Source organism: Solanum tuberosum, unplaced genomic scaffold (assembly GCF_000226075.1).
Source record: "Solanum tuberosum cultivar DM 1-3 516 R44 unplaced genomic scaffold, SolTub_3.0 scf00314, whole genome shotgun sequence".
Classification (NCBI taxonomy): domain Eukaryota; kingdom Viridiplantae; phylum Streptophyta; class Magnoliopsida; order Solanales; family Solanaceae; genus Solanum; species Solanum tuberosum.
The window spans coordinates 468,836-476,583 of record NW_006239241.1 but is presented as its reverse complement, the minus strand read 5'-3'; the positions used below and the strand labels follow the sequence as shown (position 1 = coordinate 476,583).

The 7,748-nt window shown below is 25.7% G+C and overlaps 1 protein-coding gene across 1 annotated transcript in view; it reads right to left on the bottom strand.

Annotated features, from left to right (window-relative positions):
• Positions 1–559, bottom strand: part of LOC102586340 (acetyl-CoA carboxylase 1) — a 15,079-nt gene extending 14,520 nt beyond the window's left edge. Inside the window, exon 1 of the mRNA XM_006360216.2 lies at positions 276–559. The gene's annotated coding sequence lies outside the window, so the exon portion shown is untranslated. The remainder of the gene's footprint in view (positions 1–275) is intronic.
• Between the last annotated feature and the right edge of the window lie 7,189 nt (positions 560–7,748).

Sequence of the window (7,748 nt, the reverse complement as noted above, 5' to 3'; positions counted from 1 at the left end):
ACACCCCCCCCCCCCCAAAAAAAATGATCCTTTTTTCTATTTCTATTGAAAGAGTACAGGTTTTGCTATGTCAACTAATCAAATACCAAATCAAACTGAAAATATATACACTTAACAACACAGACAATTCAAAAGAGAAAAAAGGAAACAGAAGAAAAAACTAAGTATACATATTTAACAAATTACAAAGCTAAAAGAGGCGTCTTTACAGTTTACACAGTTCTGCAGTAAAATTTAAACATTCCCAGTTTCATTTGAGTGCAAAATATACATACCCTTTTCGCAAAAACAGCAAATTCACACAGAAACAGTGAAGAAATGTCCAAATTGAGAAGAAATACAAAGTGGGTGTCAAAAATTTCAAGAAAGTTTCAATCTTTAAGAGAAAGATCAATTTTTTTTCAATCTGATTGGAGTGTATGAAGCATTATGGTTCAAGAATTGAAAAGGGGGGCAAAACAGTCGAGAGAACAATGTGAATCTGAAGTATAAATGGTTGTTTATATTTGCTAAAAAAATCTACAAGAAGAAGAAGAAGAAGAAAAAAATTGGAATTAAATTTTGGTTCATTGTTTGGTTTGGATTAGTTGGGAGTTCTTAAATATGAACTCTCATCTTTCATGACTAGTAGCACGTGGTGCCTGCCTCCCCACCCCTCACCCCCCACAAAAAAAAATATTTATAAAAAAATATTTTTTAAAAATTGGTGTTAAAGATGAAAATTAACTTATTAAGTGAGATATTTGAGATTGAAGAAATATTAAATATATGATAAAATAAAAGTAGACGAATCAATTAAAATATTCAGTATAATTACATAAGTAGAGTTTGATCTATTTTTTATGGAATAGAATTTATTTTTGATAGATCTTCAGCTTAAGAAAATTATTTTTTAAAATAGTCTTAAAAAAATGATAATAAGTTATAATGAAATTAGTAAGTTAATCTTATTTAATTTTAATTTAAACACTAGTTATGATATGAATAGGTTTCTTTTTCACCCTTGTTGTTATCATAAATTATTTCTTTTAGGGCAAGTTATAAATTTGCTTGATTGATCAAAAATAATTATATTCACTATTTAAATATATAGACAATATATAAATTATTTTATATTAAAAATATATATTATATTATATATTAATATAGAAAAATATTTATTAAAAAATATTTTGGTGACCAACTATTTACTATTCTTCTTAACTTTTAAGGATCATTAGGTAGCTGATTTAGATTTCACTTATATAAGTATATTAGTTTTGATGATCAATAATAATAGTGATATGCATATATTAGCCTGGTGTAAACGGTCATTAACTTTTCATATACTTCGTAAAGTACTATTGTTTTGAGTTTAAATAATATGCATTATCAATGTAAATAATTCTTACATAATATAGTTATTTTTTACTTAACAAATTATTAGAATATCTCATAGGTGCCAAGATTGGAGATTAACTAACGAAAAATCTTGATAGGGTGTAGTGATGCTTATGACTTTTTCTAGTTCAGCTTGGATTGAAAATACTGAACAAAAGAGAAAAAAAAATATTTTTTAAAAAATAATAAAAGAATAGAATATGCTACAAATTCAAATTATGATTTAGACGTTTTATCCGATATATATTATAATCATAAAGTTTCACAAGGTTTGTAAAGGTAATAATCATTATTATTGTGTTATGCATGTAAAAAAAAATTGAATTATTTAATTTCAAGAATAAGGGAGGACGGTCCCATAATCGTTGAGTGTTGTGAGATGATGATGTCATAAAAACAAAAACATACTGTATTTGTTTATATATGTATTATATTTGACATAAACTTTTGATTTTTAACTATTTTATTTATTGTCTAATTGTTTGCCTATTGAAATTCAGTATATTCTACTTTACAAGAAGGTTTCTTAAAGAAAGAAAGTTGAAATTTGTTTTTACTCAATAATGTTATTGAATTCAAGTTTGGCGATAGACCGCGTCAAGACTATTTTATTTCTTTTATACTAGCGTTTAATGAAGAAATTGTAAGAGAAGTTCGTATTCTAATTTGATCTATTTTTTATTCTTTCTCCATTTATGAGTGTTAAGTTTTTTACGGTATTAGTTAGTTGTTGTTAGTCTAATGTCACTATAGATTTTAGCAACATTTAGAGAAAGCTGAAAGAACATATTTAACTGTAGTTAAGCTATTAATTATCTTTAATTAATTATCACTAATGTCACTATAGGTTTTAACTCATTTTTATCCATTGTTTGATTCTCTAATAATTTGCATATATTTCTGTGTCTTTCTTAATTATTGGACCACATTCTGGAAAAACAACCCTTTGCTAGACAAATTAAACAATTTATGCCAAAAAGTGAAAAAAAAATGAGAATTTTCAAGTTTCACATATTCTAGAAAACTGGATATTGGTACCATGTTTTTTGTTTGTTTGTTGTTTTTTTGTTTCTTTTTCTCTATGGTCTTTTTTCAAAACAAAAAGACTGTTGGGAAATAGGTGTATTTTGACTAAAAGTTGGTTGTAAAATCGACCAACCCTTCACCTGCCAAGGAATGAATATTTGCAAATAATAGAAACTTATTTGTTAGCAAATAAAATATACTTATTTCTATTTATAGGGCATTCATACACAAAGCAAACTTTTACTAGTTTTTTCTTTTGGGGATATGTTAGGAAAGTTGTTGGATAACGTAGTTTTAACTAATTTCACGAATGTTAGTTATCTTACAGTTTGTTAAATAACTCTGTCTACTAAGGTTAGAACTTAGAACATATGAGATTTGTTTTGGCTGAAATTTGAATTTGAGAGTTCTTAGTTCTCAAGCAATTTTATTGATTACTGTGTCACACTCTCGAGTATGCGTATATATTTTTATATACTAGACTAGATTACAAGTTAAACATGAATTATTATTTTTATATATATTTAATATTTTTATGTCATTAAATTAGTTGACCATGATAAATTAATGCAATTTAATATATATAATGATATAAATATCAGATGGTCATTTACAAAGTTGTTGAGAGTAACGTAGTTTTCATTAATTAAATATATAAAAAGGATAACGAATTATGTAGTTTAAGTGACCGGTATGAAATTTCGAACAATTAAAAAAGAATTTTGTAAAAATTCACTTTAAAGCTCAAAATATTTGATTAAGGGTTATGAAATTTCTACTGCATCGAACAAGTTAAAAAGTATTCCCTCCGTCTCATTAATTGTCATTTTAGTTTATTTATGTCCATTAAAAAAATATTGAATAGTACTAAGTTAACTTATTCAATAAAGGCAAATCGATTAATATTGTGTATACTTCTTTAATATTATGGCTACTGTTCAAAATAATTGTCGATTTTAAATTTGAATTCTAATTAAAGTGATGGTATTTCATTTTGAGAAAAAATGGCACTTAAAATGAGACGATAGGAGGGAGGAGTATATTCTATATTGTATACAATGAATTACGCGATAGTTTGGCGTGCGGAAAAAGAATAACAATCTCATAATAAGATATAAAATTATTATATCTCACATTTAATTACGAACATTAATTAGCACGCAATTACCATTGAAATTATTTTATCCTCTTATATATACTACTATCACATATGAAAAATGAAAATAGCTAATTTTACAAGATATTCTTATTTATCTTATCCTGCGTACAAAGGCACAATCAGAATTACAAGTTTACAGGTTTTAATTTTAAATTTTAAGACAAAAGAGAAAAATATTGCATACTTTCTTCTTTTTTTTAAAAAAAAAAAAAAAAAGTAGGCTCACAATACTAGTGTGAAAGACATTTCCACCGCCTCTTCCTTACCATTGAGTTGTCAATCAATTTTGTCAAGAGATTCACAAGCTAATAAACATCTATATTATTTAATTTTGTAATACAAATACATAATCTACAAAAAAACTAGTGCATTCGTCCGAACCCACGAACCTTCGCTTTTGTCCGTGTGTTAAACGCAGCCTGGGAGATTAATGAGTGGGCACAAGATAGGTGCATGGGGAATGGTTGTTAGGTTGTGGTTGGGGGTTAGGTATATGAATTATCCATGCATTCATCACCTCTTTTCATCAATTAAATTCAACTACTATTAGCATTTATTTTTTTATTTTTGTTTTTCTTATAAACATATTTTCCATGGCATCATTGTATATTCTTTGTTCTTTGGCCATACTTTTTCAAAGCTAGTAACTTTACAATAAATAAAAGATTTTGCGGTAATTACATATTTGTTATATTATATTTGAAAATATAACATTTTATATAATAGCGTTAAAGAGTTTAGCGATTTTGAATACAATGACATTGATAATAAATATTATCGTTATACGGAAAACATATTGCCACAAAATGTCTCTTTTGCTGTAGAATAAGTCCTTACGTTTGTCCAAGTGTTAATTTATGAAATTTTTAGTTACTCAATGGTATGTATGGTTATTAAATATTATGTATCATAATGTAAAGATTAAGAGATGTAATTGTTAATTACTTGTGGGGGTCTACGAGTTACTTATAAAATAACTTGATTTTAACAAGTATTTATGGTACATAATTTTGTCAAACTTTGTGATGTAGTTTTAACAAATTGGCCACAAAAGAATATTCTAATAATTATCGCTTTGAAATCTTTGTTCGATTTCAATAGGGATAAGGGTCTGAAAAATACCATAACTTTGGTCGAATTTGCTATTGCGATACTAAACTTTCATGAGGACCTATTACCTCCCTAGACTATTTAATACCGTATTTTTTACACCCTGAACTATTTAATAGTGTATTTTAAAGGTATATATGTGCCACGTGGACACATTACTATTTATAATTTTGCATTATTTTTTATGTCCACGTGGGCAAATATATATGTTTAAAATACGGTATTAAATAGTCTAGAGAGGTAATAGGTCCTCATGAAAGTTTAGTATCGCAACAACAAATCCGACCAAAGTTGGGTATTTTTCAAACCCTTATCCCATTTCAATAATGATATAATTGCGGGATTTAACTTAACAACGTGTGATCAAATCATTTGGTTCACTACGACTACGAGGGTGTCTAGATTGACTTCAAAATTGGTCGAATCTACTTTTAAATCAATTTTTGACTTCTGAAAGTGTTTGATAAATATAAAAATAACTTAAAACAAGTCAAAAATAACTTGAAATGAGTTAGGAAGTGTTTGACAAGGTTAAAAATAACTTAAAATAAGTTAAAAAATCAAAAATAGGTCTCCCCTACTTTTTATTTTTTGTCAAGTTTGACTTTTATTTTTGACTTAAAGACTATTTTTTTAAGCCCGATCAAATGGAATAATTCTATATTTTTATTTTTCGACACATGAGTAAAAAATAATATCTGAAAACCCATGTTTTTATACCCTTGAAATGATGACAAATTTGATGAATGTATGAGGACAAATGAACGTTTTTACGGATTTATTATCATGATAAAAAAAATTCACAACGTGTTTCTTGACTATTTAGGACTTTTGCTCAAAAAGTTGAAAAAAAAATAAAAATCCACATTCATTCATCTATATATTTTACTCAATATTTTAAACTTTACAAGGAAAACGAGAACAATTTTCAACCACATAGACTACCTAAACAAAAATGCCAAAACTTTATTGTAGTGAGTCTTAGAAAAGTGATTCCTATGGTATTGAATGATAGCCTTATTTTTTGCTGTATAAATTTTTTATTTCTCCTAACAAATAATTTTTTTTACAGAATATAAAATTTATATTTTTTTACATTATATAAATTAGAGGTGTATAAAATTGAATCAAATCGGAGATCGAGTTAAATTTCAAAAAAGAAAATCAAGGTTAAAAAAATCAAATTTTATTAATTTAATTGGATTAAATTTTAAAATTCAACATAAATAATTTGATATTTAAAAAATCTAAATTAATCCGATCTATTCGTGACTTTTGTCTTTAAAGAATTTGTTGATGTCATTGTATGTATAAATTGTATGTATATGTGGCTTAATATAAAGATGGGGCCATTTTGAATCGTGCACGAATTATTCACCGCTTACCCAACCTAACAGCAAAAACCAGCCACCTACTTTCCTATCATCATTCCTATAAACGTCAATTCAATATATCATAAATATAATAAATTATCATTCAATATGGATATTTAAAGTTTATTGTGACATAATCTATATCAATTGAGTAACATAACTTTTGACTTGTCCCTTATTGAATACAGCAATCAAATTACGTTGTATAACTCAAACAACTTTGGATTAGTTGAAAAGTCCAAATTAAAGCTAAACACAAAGGACATCTTCCTTCGACATACATAATTACTTTATTTTTTATAGTGAATTAGTGGAAGACTAAGAAATTTTTTTTTAAATTTATTTGTCTCATCTCTCTCTTTCACTATATTAATTTCAATATAAACACAATATAAACTTGACCATTACTATAAGTGAATGTCCTATAGGTTACATGAGTTATAAGGTATAATGAGGTAGAATAACGGGTGAAATAAAGATTTGATAGCTATAAACGTTACTAACAACTAATGATCGATCACATTCTACAACAACAATTGATGAGAATAAATATAATATCAACCAATAGACATAACATAATACGTAATATGACATACGATACATTTTTATTTATATTAAAATGTCACACGAAATTTATAAGCTTGTACTATAATTTTAAGTTAACATATTATAATATATGAGTTATTCATCATGGCCATATATTTATAAAGACATAATAAATTTCATAATAAAATTATATAAGATAAGATCCGCAACTGCATGACTAGATCTAGATGCACTTACCATATGCCACTATACATTTAAAAATATAAAAAATATTTTAAATCACAACCTTTTATAGTAATAATAATTTTATAATATTATTTAAAACATGTAATGGCTCATGAAAAACTATTCATCTCTACAAATAAAATAAAAACCCACGTTACTAGTTTCCTACTGTGACGAAACACTTGCAGCACTGTACATCCTTTAGGTTTTTTTTGTTTGTTGGCTTAAACTACTAAAATTTTATTTATATCGGGTGTTTATATTGAATCATATTAGTATACCATAAATAAATAATAAATTAAAGTGAAAGTTTTAATTACTAACTATGATTTATGATATATATCAAATATTTATTAAATTTGATATAAACAGGTTATGTAGGTGGAAATAGGGGTGTATATGATCGGGTTGGTTCGGATTTTTCAAATATCAAACCAAATTATTTGTGTAAAAAATTTAAATTTATAAACCAAACCAAACTAATAAAATTCAGATTTTTTTGGGTTTTTCAACCTCAAGTTGGTTCGAATTTTTCAAATACCAAACCAAACATTGTGTCAAATTTTTAAATTTATAATCAAACCAAACTAATAAACCTTGAATTTTTTCAGATTTTTAAATTTTTTCGGTAAAGTTTGCATACAAACATATAATTAACTTGTGCTCCAAATATTTCTTTAGTCCAACCAAAATACAATTATCTAAGGTGTTTCTTAAGAAAATAACACAAAATATGAGATGAGTATTGATGACACTAAAATATTCAATAAAAAATAATAATGAAATTATCATATAAATAAATATTGCAAATTCATTATGAAAATGATCATAATTTAAAAGTACTAAATCATGCTAAAATAAGTTTAATAAGTATTAGTTACATTACTAAATATTTAAGGAAAATTAAAATTAGATTATGTATTTTAATT